Source organism: Hesperophylax consimilis, chromosome 5, assembly GCF_061612785.1.
Source record: "Hesperophylax consimilis isolate HC1 chromosome 5, BYU_Hcon_1.0, whole genome shotgun sequence".
Taxonomy (NCBI): domain Eukaryota; kingdom Metazoa; phylum Arthropoda; class Insecta; order Trichoptera; family Limnephilidae; genus Hesperophylax; species Hesperophylax consimilis.
This window is the reverse complement of record NC_142840.1, coordinates 7,852,636-7,867,865: the sequence shown is the minus strand read 5'-3', so window position 1 is coordinate 7,867,865 and position 15,230 is coordinate 7,852,636. Positions and strand designations below refer to the sequence as shown.

At 32.9% G+C, this 15,230-nt stretch overlaps 1 protein-coding gene across 3 annotated transcripts in view; it reads left to right on the top strand.

Annotated features, from left to right (window-relative positions):
* Positions 1-257: 257 nt before the first annotated feature.
* The window catches only part of LOC149423476 (uncharacterized), a 54,093-nt gene continuing 39,120 nt past the window's right edge, over positions 258-15,230 (top strand). For all 3 annotated transcript variants that reach the window (XM_089631571.1, XM_089631572.1, XM_089631570.1), the window contains exon 1: positions 258-577. The gene's annotated coding sequence lies outside the window, so the exon portion shown is untranslated. The remainder of the gene's footprint in view (positions 578-15,230) is intronic.

The window sequence follows — 15,230 nt, the reverse complement described above, 5'->3', positions numbered from 1 at the left end:
CAGACCTTGAAAATTAATAATGAAATTCGATCAACTGTTAAAATATGGTAAGCTTTTTAGTGATAAAATGACCTTAAGGGTGCTTTACATTTCAATATAATGATATGTTTGTTAATTAGAATAGTAGTGGTTTTATCCAAATGTATCCTTTGCATACAGCGCCAATTCACGTATCTACCTTGACGCCCGCGATTCGATGACTCGATTCAATCCCAATCGAGTCATCGAGTCATTTGGCCAAAGGTTCGCGCGGTAAGCCCCGTTCAGACTTTCAGAGACATTCGAACACTCGATCAGCGCGGTCGGCCGCCGAGCTCTAATATACTCAAACAACATTCCATTTTCCAACACGAATCTAATAAATTAACCCATTTCCATTTAAGACACCGAAGTTTAGAGCATAATTTATACGAAAATACTAACTATAACTAGCCAACGCTAAACGGAAACGAACACGAAGCTTTTGACGCGATCTTCGGCAGAATTTCTTTCAGTTTTCTAACGAAACGCATGAAAAATCGCGCACCTGTGCTTCATGTGTGGATTATTGAGGGAATAACGAGAACTTAACACGAAGGTAAGATATTTTATTTGTTGTTAATGTTATTACTTATATGATAACTATCTTTCTAATATTTTTTAAATGTTGAAATAATTAAAATAATGTCAAAATGATTATGTATTTCTAAGAAATCGAATAAGAAGTTGTTATTTTCTCTGGTGTGGTAAATTCTACAGGGTTTTTAAATGGTGTTATGAGGATTTTTTCTTGAGAGTAAAAAAAATTATTTGACCTAAGTCAAGAAGGTTTTTCACTTTTTCTTTTTTGATTCTTCTTGTTTGTTCTATGTACTTAACCTCCCTTTTCCTATTTTCGTACTGTTTTGTAGGTGAATCATAAAATCATGATTATTTTTCTATTTTTGTACTGTTTTTCATGTGAAACCTTTAATTTTCATATAAAATACCAGTATAAAACTGTACCTATTAACACGTAATACCCGGAGGTTGAAAATGAAACACATGCGGCGGTGGTGGGTCCAGATTGACCCGGCTGAAATGATGAAATTAAAAGGCTTTTTATGCATTTTTCGTTCATATTCTTACTTTTATATGATATTATTGTAGTTCCTCATTAACTCATAACATATTCCCTGTGTTTCTTGTATGAACATGAAAGTTTTAGAAATCAGTGTTCCGTAAATTTTGCGGTTCGTCGATATACAGCGGCGCGGACATCCCGCGCAACAGCTAATCAACGACTGAATCGAAGACGGCCCCGACGGCCGATGCGGGTGCCGGGCGATGGTAAGGGGAATGAGGAGGGCAGTGCGGGAGAGGGGGACAGGAAGCGTTCGTCAGCGGAAACAAACATTTTTATGTCTATAATTATTAAAATTTTCGATGGTGTGCATTTACAAGAATATCGTGTATTATTTAAAATACCAGAAATAAATCACTTATTTGATAATTTCCTTGTGGCTGTACCTCTAATAGAAAGATGTGTAAAGAGAAAATAAATTCAATTTATAGCCATATTAAACGATGATTGCTTATGCAAATATTAGAAAATATTATATAATGGCATTCAAATTCAAGTTGAGTATTTACTTCCTCACATATTTATTTGTCACAATTAAAACCATTGAATGACACACATTAAAATATACTAAAACTTTTATTTTTCAATAAAACTAATTTAAATTAACAATTTTCATTTAAAAAAAAGGAATAAAAGCAATATTCTAAATACGAAAATACAAAAATGATTCGACGATTAATAAAATTTATATACATACACAAAACACCAAATGGATTTATTATTACAAATTCAGCGGCAAAATAATTATATAGAACTACCAATTATAAAAAGTTTAACAGTTTTTTATTAGTTAAAATATATTAAAAATGCTAAAATTCACAAAAATAATTCATCGATATATTATATCATTCAATAAATGTCATCGAAACGTATATTGCTAAAATATAGCGGAAGCGATCTCTAGATAAAGCGGAGGGGAAAAAATGCTTCCGGAATAAATCCTCGGTAGTCCAAAGTTCGCTTAGTTCTAACTTTCGGCCGCGATTTCTTCCTGAAGCCAAAAGAACTCCAAAAAATGCATACATTTCTGTCTTCGTAATGTTAGGAAAGCTGGAATTTTTCGAATTGAGCTGACAGAATTTATTCGTGTTTTCAATAATTTCCTCCACCATTTCATTTGAAATAAACAAATCAAAAGCATTTCTGATGGATACTATGTTCTGGCTACCGTTTTTCAATCCAGGGGTAGAAGAAATAATGTTATGGCTTCTGGTAGGTGAGCTGGCTGTTGGCGCAGAATTCCATTGGAATCCGGAATTCGACACGTATAAATGTTGATCTGCAACGGATTCATTCGAATTTCCTACACTAACTTCATTATCACTTCCATTTCCACTTTCAGATATTTCCTCTAGTAATATTTCTTCCGGATCACTTTCAAATTCTGGATCTAATGTTTCGAATTCCAAGTCGCCATCATCACTGATCTCACTGTTCGAACTGTTAAGTAGCTTTTCGATCTCATTATCAGATAAATAATTTTGCTTTGCCATTGCGTTCGTACGCTACGAAAAAAAAATTAAAACAAAGTCACAAACAAAAATCACAATACTAGAAATGTGCCCGAATGGTTGACAACATCTGCGCGGGACTGTGAGAGACAAAGACGGAAGGACAGAGCGAGAGATATGCTGTTTCGTCGGCTGCTCGAATTCAACTGAGAAGAAATGAGTTTTTGCGTGTTTTTAAACACAATTATTCTTATAACTTTTTTAAAACGTGTCCGATTTTAATCATTTTTGAGTCGAAATGTGGGTAAATATTTGATGAAAGAATAGACAAAAGGAAATTAGCCTAAACGAGATATTTGCGGCAAAATCTTTTTTTTTAAAAACACTGGGTCAAACCAGACCCATCACCGGAGTCGAGGTGTTAACTCCCACCTATGTATTGTAAGTTCCTCTCGTCCTACAATGAGTTTTATATCTCATAGGGATTGCTAGAAAGATTTTTTTTTAAATCCAACACTTCCCACGAATGAATTTAGTAACCGTTTTCGTCATATTTTTGGTTGGATTGATATTAAGCGTGTAAAACAATTAGTATTCTTATTTTCCTAACTAAACAACCATATGACAATTATCATTAGCTTGTATTAGTAACACACGCACACATCGATACTGATGTGTGCAATACAACAATGAAAAGGTGCTATTTCTTACTTTGTTTTTCTTTCATTTCGCACATGCATGTAAATTAAAAAGCCAGGGATATTAAATTTACGTTCTCAAATTGTTTTCCTGTTTTGTGAAAGTATTTTGTAGTGATTGTTAGTACCTATATTTTGTTCTTGCCACTGATCAAAAATGAACGGATAAACAAAATTACTTTATTTTGTATTGCGTCGGTAATCGAATCAGTAGCATCTTGACTTGAAGTAAAATGCGTAGACCGTACAAAATAATGTATTTATATATATTTTGTATTTTAGCTTAAGAGTAGGGTTTCGAGAAGTATATATCTGAAGCCAGTGTGACTGTGACATCCCCGATTGGGGTATGTTGTGAGGCCGAAGGTTGTGAGGACGGGAAGGAAATAGGGAAGAGGAACGTGGGGAAGTCTGAATTGAGATCTGGTCACCAAACACTGCAAGATCCACTTCAAACCACGTTCCAATTCGGAATTGTGGTCTTACACCAGGGTTATACTGCGAGTATTTTTGACTCTAGAACGAGCCGCAAATATACCTTATAATAATAATAATAATAAATTATTTATTCCAGGATCTTATATTATTTTGAATTTATAAATCGTGAAATCACACAAATTAATCAAATAAAATTTATTTGCGGACGCCGGGAGTTGAACTAGCGGTATTAGGATTGTTACTTTACCCCTCGACCAAGGATTGCATGGGTTACGTTAAAATATTTTAAAATTTCTAAACTTGAATGCTAAAAAATAAATTCTGAATTTTATTTGAAAGCGTTCTGTAATGCAACTAAGGACGGGTTGTTTCGGAGAATTTGAACAATTCATCAAATTTCTACGTTCATTTCCGGGTTCTATGAAAGTCCTATTCAAGTTCTGTTATTATATCATTATAGGCTAGTTGCTTGACAGAACTGAAATAAAAACAGAACTTGAATAGAACTTTCATATAACCCGGAAATGAACGTTGAAATTTGATGAATTGTTCAAATTCTCCGAAACAACCCGTCCTTAATATTAACTACTAGATTTTTCCCGCGGCTTAGCTCGTTTGGTATTGTGGAGAAATTATTTTACAAAGGATTTTCCCAAGGGAATGAAATGAGTTTTTCGTGATAAAAAGTGGCCTATGTCACTTCCCAGTTTTCTAACTATCCCCACGTAGAAAATTACGTCGATCGGTCGCTCTGTTGCGAAGCGAAAGAAGAACAAACAAACAAGTTAGAATAAGGACTAGAATTTATAAATCACAAAGTCAGCGCGCACTTAAATGTATGTTCAGAAATCAACAATAATACTAAACAAGTTTCAATGACTGACAATATTAATTACCTTTTACAAAAAAATTGTTTTCATTACCTATCGTGGAGTATGATAATTAATACCTCACGTTAAATGGTAGACATTTATATTAGTTTCAACTTTTATCACAAACGGAGTAAAATTACATTTCACATATTAGAACTTCTAAACATTTCAGTAGAATTAGGACAAATGAAAACCACTTGTACACTCAATATTAGCATTCTGCAACTACCGTTTGTTTACTCTATTGAAGCAGACAGACAACTGCTGCGAAGAGATAAAACAATTAAGGATATCCGTAACGCTAATAATATTATTAGCTATCTATCAACTGCAGCCATAATACCATGTCATTTTAAAAAGAGAAAATAGAAACTCGAATCACACTTTCTTTTATCTCGTTATGATTTCCCACCGACTCTTCAAAACCTACAACGAACAATCGCAATTATTATCGTCAGATATTTACGTTTCCTGACTTTTTATCGGAAAATTGTTCTTCAAACTATCCTATCTAGGTAGATAAAAAACACCTCATTCATTAATTTATCAATATTTCTAACGGCAGCTATAAAACTATTTATGGAAAGTCGAACTGAACAATCAATATAATAGCACGCAAACCTAGGAAAATCAAAATAAGACTTGAAAAATATTATAATATCTGTTTATTTTAGCACTGCGGCGGGAATCCCTCCATCAACTTCTAGACTGCCAAAATCTTTTACCGTTACACCATTGAAACATAGATTTGGGCGATCGTTTCTGGATTGTATCATATATGAATTTAAGTCAATTTTCAGATTGAAATGTATGTAATAAAATAATGTTTTGATATTAAAATGCTGTTAATTTGTGGCGGAATTCCATCACATGTTCACAGCTATCTCCTGACCAATCTGAAAATACCCGAAGCAGGGTAACCGGTTCGGTATAAAAATGACTGCGACAAAGTATTAAGATTTTTAAATAAAACAATATTATATAAGTGCTATGATAGAAAGTTGAAGACCAACTTAGTTGTTCTGGGCTGCTGTGACTGCATTGTGAAGATTTCTTTGGTGATAGCTTATCTCCGATATGAGAGGGCAACAGAAGATGAAGGATTAAAAAATTACTCATGTAAACGTCTTAGTATCATGCCTTACAACTATACATGCCTTTCGCTTTTAGAGATTATCTTTCTTTTAATTTGTCTATTATCATTTAGCACATTCAAAAGTCAAAGTGTTAATCGTAACATAATTGGACTTATAAATTATTGCTCATATTTTTTATTAACTCTGTTTAAAAAACAGGGCTTTGCGACAATAATTTAATTTCCAGTCACTATAGACAGCCTGTCGAAGCGTTAGCAATAATTTGCAATAACACCGACACGAAAGTCAACCCATTTAACCTTCGCATCCCACACAACTCAATTTATTTATTGATGGTTTAAATGTAACATTGGAAAACAGTGTAGGACGGACAATAGAGGCACTTTACATTGTTATTTCATCTCCTTATCGCCGTCTATGTTACTAATTTATTTAATGGCGTTATTTATGACTGCAAACATAAATCTATGTTTACATTATCAAGTAAATAATTATAACAAACTTGAATTACTGCCTACGATGATCTCTTGCTTGAGACATTTGTCAATGTAGAAGTCTGTCAGTTGAAAAGTTTAATAAACCTTAAGCAAAAATTGCATTTAAAATTTAAAGTTTCTGCTCAGGAGTCACGGAAGTCAAATTTTTTACCCACATGCAAAACAATTCTGTTTTCGTGTTACATTATTTTATTGTTTGTACTAAGTTTGTTAACTTTACTTTTACTTACGTTTGTACTGTTAACTTTACCTACTAAGTTAACTAAGCTATAAAAATATCAATTATGACGCATTGTAATCAAAAAGTGTGTATTCATATATGCAATCTACTTATTCCTTTCATAATCAGTTTCTGTATTTAGGAAAATCATTTGCCGTTACCTTCAACCATTCTTTCAATGGACTTTTCTTCATGCGAATACATTATTCCAGTCAGTTTTTTTTATTATTTTTGTAATAGCTGTACCTACCCTTCCCCGCGTTGCTATGGAGATAGAAAAAACAATTAACTAATATTGGTATATAAAAACAAACGCGCTTTCGAATGGAACGTTCTGTCAAAATTTTAAAGCAATTGGTGAAGAACTTTAAGAGGAGATTTAATATTTTGAACAAACGAACATTTAAATTTGTATTTATATAGATAGATTGGGATGGTCCGATGCTCTGTAGGGAACTCGCTTGCACAGCGCTGGTGTAAACTGTGCACCCTAGTTTAAGTTTAGACTTACGGAATTCAATACTTCGTTTGTGTGAAAGCACTATGAAACAATACATGATTAATACCACTATATGTTGTATAAAATCTCGGTTGGTGTGAGTACCTACACAAAAAAAAAATAAAGTAAAAACGTAGGAGTAGATATAATAAGACATAAAGAATGTTATGAATTAATATGTATTAATTTGAGAAGATTTGTTTACATTCTAAATTTATATTTAATAGACCTGTGTATACAAGACGGTTCTTTTCAATATATTATATTATAATATAACTCAATAACGAGCAATGTTCAGCGGGGTGTTTAAAAAGATTTCAGATTGAAAGTTGATTTAAATCCAGATTTTTTTTTAAATTCCTGAAATGATGGCTTCCAATAGTTTTTATAAAAAAATATATTTTTGAAAAATTTTAAACATCGAAAAAATGCAACGCAAGGCACTGGTAACAGGTTAAAGTGACCCTACATTGACAGATAGTTATTCCATGTAAATTTCCTGTTCAATTATGTAGACCAACTGTTATTGTAAATTAACATAAAATGAATCTGCCCTCAGGCGAAAGAGCGGTATAAATAAATCCGTTTAAAGTGCTTAACAACTTGGACATAACGAGTAAATAATTACTACATAATCCGTAACCTACAATGGCGTAATTGTGTGCCCGGTAGATTCAGAAATACGGCCACGTTAGTCTATTTTACTTTTTGTAGATAAAGGTAGACTAAAATAAACACTACGATGACGATCGTGAACATTGCGAGTCGTTTGTTTTTCTCAGAACTCCTCAAACTTTCAAAATAAACATCACGTATATTTATATATATTTTTTACCGATTGCAAAAGGGCAGAAGGGAATAATCCAAGTTTACGAAAATGGTTGGAATGTGATATATCGGGACTTGAATATAATTAAGTCTTCAATTGTTCAAATATGCGAAGTAAACGTTCATTTCAATGGGGCAATGAAATCAACCATCACCAGGTTTTTTTAATCTCTATTATGGTTTAGTAGCGATTAAAAGAAATGCTTCAAAATATCAAATTCTAAAACATTATAATCGCAAGAAATAATTACCCTTTTTCTCATAAAATAAGATCTTGCTAATAATCCTTCTAACAAATAAAACGTGTTTTAAATTTTACACAACTGATAAGTAACCAATTACGATATATGAATGGTTGTTTATCAATTTCGTAAAATTTAAAACGCGTTTATTAGTAAAACCCTTGATGTTTTCTGCCATGGTGTGATTTTGAAATGAAGGTGACAACATAATTATTTTTATCATGCTTAGTGGATTTTGAGATCTATTTTCCTTTTCTTTGATTTGTATTTTGGCACGAAGAATTTTATGAAGCAACAAAGTAGTTTTACAAAAAGTTGAGGAATTTTCGCAACCTTCTGTCTAGAAGTTAAATGCGTTGACCGAGAATATCTTGATTCCAAGACCATAACATTAAAAAGGCCTTCCAATGATTTCCATATTCCGTGGTCACTGCAGCGTGATGTAATATACAAAGAACAAAAGTTCATACCAAATAATGACATCACCATAAATAGGAAATTAAGTTGTACAATTTTTACTGTATACATCTACGAACAGTTCAAGATTCTTTCTGATGTCACGATGATCTAACTACAAATATTATAGCTGCAAGAAATGAAAGAATCAATCACTCGTTTTGTGACGTGAATAGTATTAATCTGGTTGACCTCTCCCGGCACCTGATGGTAGACGGTATCAAATGTTATTTTAATTAATCAACTATTCGAGAATATACGCTGAGGAAACACAAAAGGTCCACGCGTACAATTAACACGTTGCACGGTTTCAAGTTTATAACTTTGCTGAATTGTGGCACGGAAATATAAATAACATTGAAAACAATAATAGAAGCACAGTGTTGTTTTTTATATACTCTCTTGTACACAGGTTATATGTGGTGATGCGCAAAGTTCTTCAACACTTTTTAGTAATGATCTGATACGATGATAATTAGATCTGATATCACAATATGGCTGATATTTGAGTTAAAATGTGTGCAGGTTGATTATGGATGACTCGTTGTGGATAATAATGCATTCTATCAACTGGCAATCACGCATACACATATATACACGCGTTTATCTGAAATTGAATGACATTACAGAAGTTAATATACGAAATAAATGTTGGTCCTACCCAATCGACTCAGTTGTTAGCGTCATTGATTCCAGTTTATGGGGTAGAAGGTTCAATCCGCAATAAAACCAAAATATATATTTTTTAAATATTATCAATGCGTAAAATAACTTTATTTTTTTGGGTTGATTTTTTAATAGATGGTTTGATAACATATATCATTTTATTTAGAAAGGGAACTGCTCACATCTAGTCATCGAAAATAGCTATCACAATTTCTAAAAATGTTTCTGAATCTGTTTTTATTTTTGATTCTGAATTGTAAACTCAAATCAGGGCATAACTAAGAGTGCTTGCCTTGCACTTCGGAACGACGACAAAACATACTTTATTACAATATATTCCACCTCGGTATTAAATTTTTACGAGCAAAGAAGACTGACGCTTTGTGACCTTAAATGATTGGAAATTGTAATATAATTATATGTAAGCACAAGTTTGCAAGTTGCAACTATTTTCGATTGATCATACATAAATATTATAATGTATGGGTACCTACGCTACTATAAAGATAGTTGCCAATAAAAAAGTGCGGTGAGAAAAATGAAGACGATGTTGGTAGATTTTATTCGAAGTATGATAAAGTTAAATATGACCGAACGAAATAGGGTCCCATTAGCTCAGTTAGTAGAGCATGCGGTGCCCCGGCAAGTCGAGGGTCATGGGTTCGAGTCCTAGATGTGACCGTATCTTTTTCTGATTTTTCCATTTCAGATTTTCGTTTGGGAATCTTTAATATTGTCTTCAATAATTAAATATTACAATTTGATATTTTACTCATTAAGTTATTCCAAAAAAATAAATGTTTTATTTTTCTCTTAATACATATTAAGATCACTGAGTAAATCTACTTGGCAATGCTGCAAAACAGGTATATTCATACACGCTTGATGCACTGCCGATATATTTAATCATGATGAAACTAATAACGTCATTATAAGTGGGATCCCCGAAACCAAAAACGAAAATGTGTACGACATTCTCTCCAAAATTAGTGCTACCGCTGGTTGCAATATCACCCGACAAGAAGTGGATTTCGCCAGCAGAATTGCTCCCAGAAAAAATCATGATGCAAATAATGGTAAACCAAGGAACATTATCGTCAAATTAACACGCAGGTACCTCAAGGATGAACTTATAGCTGCAATAAGGAAGAGGAAAGGGATGCTCGCTTCTGAATTACAGCTCCCTGGTGCCGGTAAAATATACATCAACGACCATCTAACCCCAAAAAACCAACATCTGCTGAAACAATGTCGCGACATAAAAATAGCCGGTAAAATTCGCTATTGTTGGGTAAGAAACTGCAAAATATTTACTCGTATAAGCGATTCAACCCCCATAATCCTAATTGCTGACCAAGAGGATGTCAACAGGCTATCAACATTGAAGTCAACACAAGATGCACATTCTACCAGATCAACCGGCCCTTTAGGAAATATATAAATCTAACATTATTTAATTACTGTACAAAGTCACTAAAAAACACGATTCACACGATCTGTCACTACTCTCATGAATTATTACAACCTGCTAAGTACAAAAAACTATTACACATCATTGCAAGTAATTGTGCTATTACGACACAAATGTTATGTTTACAATCAATTAACCTAATCATAAATGAACTTCTTAACCTAGTTCTGTCAATATCTGATACCATAGACAAAATCACTTACCACAAACAAACAAAATATTCTCATGTTCAAAATTGCCCCCTTTCAAAGCATAATTACTTAATAACACATAAATTATTTTCACATCAATTTTACAAAAATACATATTTAGTAATGCTTAATTATATACTTTCAAAATGCATTCTAGCAAAACGGCAATAACATTTTACTATCAAAATGTACGTGGTTTAAAAAGCAAATTAAATGATTTGCACTGCGAAGTGCTCAGTTGCAATTATGATTTAATTTGTCTTACAGAAACATGGTTAGACTCCTCAATCTATGACCATGAAATAGTAGATGATCGATATAATATTTACAGACGAGATAGGGACACATCGAGTTCTTTTAAAAAATCAGGTGGTGGAGTTCTAATAGCCATAAAAAAAGAAATGACATCTATCACAGTCCCAACACACAACTCAAAATTTACAGAAGATTTATGGATTAAATTTAAATTGTATGAAACATCTAGGCAAACCATCAACTTATGTTTGGCGTATTTGCCTCCAGATATTCCAATCGAAAATCTCAGAGATTTTTTCGAAAAGTGTCAAACAACATATAATAATTTATCATCAGAGGATGTAACAATAATAATGGGCGATTTTAATGTACCATCTATTCAATGCCCACTAAATGTCAATGAAATTCACACCAGACCAGTCATATATAATAGCCAAAAATCAATATCCCTACTAGAATTTCAAAATTTGACTGGACTTAATCAGTTCAATCACGTCTCTAATAATATAGATCGAATTTTAGATTTAGTGTTTTCCAACAATCACCTTGAAATTCAAATTGCTTCACATGTGCTATCTAAAGTTGACTCCTATCATCCTCCCATTGAATTCGAGTTTCTAATGTCTAAATACAGACTCCTACCCACCAACCCAGATCACATCAAATATAACTTCAATAAAACGGACTACACTAAATGCAATGAAATGCTATCACTAAATAACTGGAACGATCTTAATACTCTGAATTGTAATGACTCCCTACTACATTTTTATAACCTATTATGGCTATCAATTGAAAAACATACTCCGCGCTTAAGAAACAGCAACAAAAGGTTTCCAATTTGGTTCAGCAGTGCTTTGATCCACCAACTCAGAGAAAAAGAAAAGTTTAGAAAAAAGTGGAAAAAATACAAAAATCAATGTGACTATGACAGTTTTTCCATCTTGAGGGCTAGAGTAAAATTATCCATACGTTCCTGCCTTAAAGCCTATGTAGATTCCATAGAAAATTCTCTCCCTAACAGTATCAAAAATCTGTCAACCCTCATTAAATCGAAAAGAGTTTCTAATTCTCTCCCAAAAATCATGCATCTCCACGACAAATCAGCAACAAATGGCAAAGAAACATGCGAACTCTTTTCTACTTACTTCTCTTCTGTATTTAGCTCACCATCTAATTCTAAAAGTGACTCTAAACATTCTTTCCCACTCTATAATTATCCACTATCTCATATCAAAATAACCCTAGACGAGGTCAAGGTGAAGTTGAACACTCTCGATATCAATAAAGGTTCCGGTCCAGATGGTATTCCTCCACTATTCATTCGAAATTGTGCAGATCAACTTGCAGCACCTTTACACAAATTATTTGTCAAAAGTCTGAACGAAGGGGTATTTCCAGATCTGTGGAAAGTTGCCCACGTCATTCCGATCCATAAGTCTGGCAGTAAAAACGATGTAAAGAACTACCGTCCTATCAGCCTTTTATCTTGTTTTGGCAAAATATTTGAGTCCATTGTATATAAAGAAATATTTGATCATGTAACACACATACTTAGCCCTTTTCAACATGGCTTTGTAGCTAAACGATCCACAAACACTAATTTAATCGAGTATATGGAATTTCTGTGTAAATCAATGAATAAAAAAACACAAGTAGATGCCGTATACACCGATTTCAGTAAGGCTTTCGACAAAGTTAGTCACCCTATCTTAATGAATAAACTGGATAAAATCGGCATACACGGAAATCTGCTTCGTTGGTTAGAATCATATTTATCAAATAGAAGTCAATTGGTTACTGTTAACGGTTTTAACTCTTCCCCAATTTTAGTCACGTCGGGCGTTCCACAAGGATCACACCTTGGACCCTTGCTTTTCTTAATCTTCATCAACGACCTTACATGTAAACTCCACTGTAATTTTTCTCTATACGCTGACGACCTCAAGATATATAAAGCAATTAAATCTATGGAAGATTGTGAACTCTTACAACAAGACCTTAACACATTATCTGCCTGGTGTATTGACAATGAAATGGAATTGAATATAGCTAAGTGCAAAGTTATAAATTTCACCAAGAACACCAACAAAACTCTATACTCATATAGCATATGTAGTCACAATCTGGAAACAGTTGAATCGATCAAAGATTTAGGAATTATATTCGACAACAAACTAACGTTCAACCAACACATAGAATACATTGTAAATAAATCAAATAAAGTACTAGGTTTTATTGTAAGATCAACTAAACTGTTCAAGAACTCTAATAGCCTAATAATTCTATTCAATTCGTTAATCCGCAGTGTTCTTGAGTACGGGTCAACAGTCTGGAATCCACATTACATTACACAAGTATCCAGACTTGAATCTGTCCAAAGAAAATTTACACGGATTTTGTCTTATCGATCAGGTGTCTACCATCTTCTAAATGGGTATGAACAAAGACTTACATATTTCAAATTAGAGAGTTTAGTTAAAAGACGAAATATAAATGACCTCTTAATGCTTTACAAAATTGTGAATAATCGTGTTAATAGTAACTTAGTCAATCAAATCAATTTTTACGCCAGGCCCAAATATACTAGAAATATGAACATATTTTGGACCGAAATTTTTGCCAATAACACTGGATATTTTAATCCTATGTCTAGAATGTCTCGATCATACAATGATCTTGCTAAAATACACACTGTCATAGATATTTTTGCAAATAATATAACGTGTTTCAAGAAATATCTCCACGATTTCTGTACTTAAAAAAAAAGAAAAATAAATAAATAAAAAAAATGTTTAGTGGTTTAGAATTTTTTTTAATATGTACTCTTCAAATTTTTCTACTTATTATGTGCTTAAATCTTTGTAATTAAGTTTTAAGTTTTGTATTTAAATACTGTCATTATTTTACATGTTTGCTTATGTGAATGTGCAAATGTGATTGCTGCAGACACATTAGTCTAGGGATATTTATAATTGTACTTTTTTATTTTGTAATCCATTATTAATGTTTTTATAAATATCCTGTTTGTGTCTCGAATAAATAAATAAATAAAAAATAAATAAACTAGTGCGTTCTTCACTTCGTTTTATGAACTTCAATTTTTTGTTTGCTCTATAAATATAAAGTGTGTCACAAGTATGTTTGGCATTCCAACGGCTCGAAAACTGTACATAAGAAAACGACGTAACGTTAAAAGTCGGCTGTTGTACATTGATGACCGCTTTCACCAATCAAACTGAGCGAAAACTTTGTTAAATTTGGCTCAACTAAGATTAAAATTTTAACTAAGAACAGCTTGAGACTTGAGACGCTATTGTTTTCATTCAGTCAAATGAGGAAATAACAAACGATTTTTTTTATATGTTGTTTTTGGGGATCCACAAAATCACACCAATGATGACACCGACTGCAAAGTTAAGCATGTCGAGTTGTAGATTTATTTTCTGTTAGTCATTATTTGCGAATAACAGCGAATATTTTACACTCTCGGAAACATAATATATCGTAAAAAAGTTGGCAAAGGTATTAAAAGATTAAAATTTGAATGTGTTTCATTTTTAAAGAACGTTTAGCAAAGAATAACAACTTGGTTTTGATTCATGAATTTTGCAGACGAAGGAGTTGTACAAAAAAAAGAAGTAGAGATAACAGAAATATTCACAGATACCATTGATTGGCAGAATGTTAGAAGGAGAAACGTGGATTTATTAGTTAGAACCGTGTATGTTCTTCAACTCTTAATAAGGCACCCTGGTACATTTACAAGAATCCCAACTGCTCTTAAACGTCTGGATCCATTGAGACTATGTCATCCCGATCGTGGGAAGGGGAAGGAGATGGGGAAGAGAAATGTGCTGCCTGGCTATTCAGATCTGGTCACCAAACACTGCTAAATACATTTTGAGCAACGATTCAATTTTGAATGGTTGTCTTACACCAGGGCAATATTGAGAGTATCACACACTCTGGAAAGTGCCACAAATATACTATAAATTATTCTAAATGAATAATTTGTGAAATAACACAAATTAATAAAATAAAATTTACTTGCGCACGCCGGCATTTCAACCCCCGACCTTCGGCTTGCTAGTAGAGAGCCTCACCCCTGGCCGTGCTTCGAATATGGAATTTTGCCATTCCTAAACGGGAAATTGCTTCTGGACATCCCATAATATTTTGAAATTAGGATAGAGAATACTCGTACATGTATTGCAAACCACATGAATTCTTATCATTATTATTAT